The following is a 219-nucleotide window of genomic DNA, read 5'->3' on the forward strand; positions in this document are numbered from 1 at the left end:
TTTTTTTTTTGGCGATATGTTACTCGTACATATTTGTCAATCATCATATACCATGTATCAAACCGTACCTAAATTTTTATACATTATCATCAAAGGCTGATCAATTCAATTCAACACCATGATTAGTTTGAATTAACATAGCTTAGCAATTATATTTTCTAGTGGGAATGTACTTGGTAATTACACATTGCATACCCCCAAGTCAAAAACTAATTGATC

This window comes from Primulina huaijiensis, chromosome 9 (assembly GCF_012295235.1).
Source record: "Primulina huaijiensis isolate GDHJ02 chromosome 9, ASM1229523v2, whole genome shotgun sequence".
Lineage (NCBI taxonomy): Eukaryota > Viridiplantae > Streptophyta > Magnoliopsida > Lamiales > Gesneriaceae > Primulina > Primulina huaijiensis.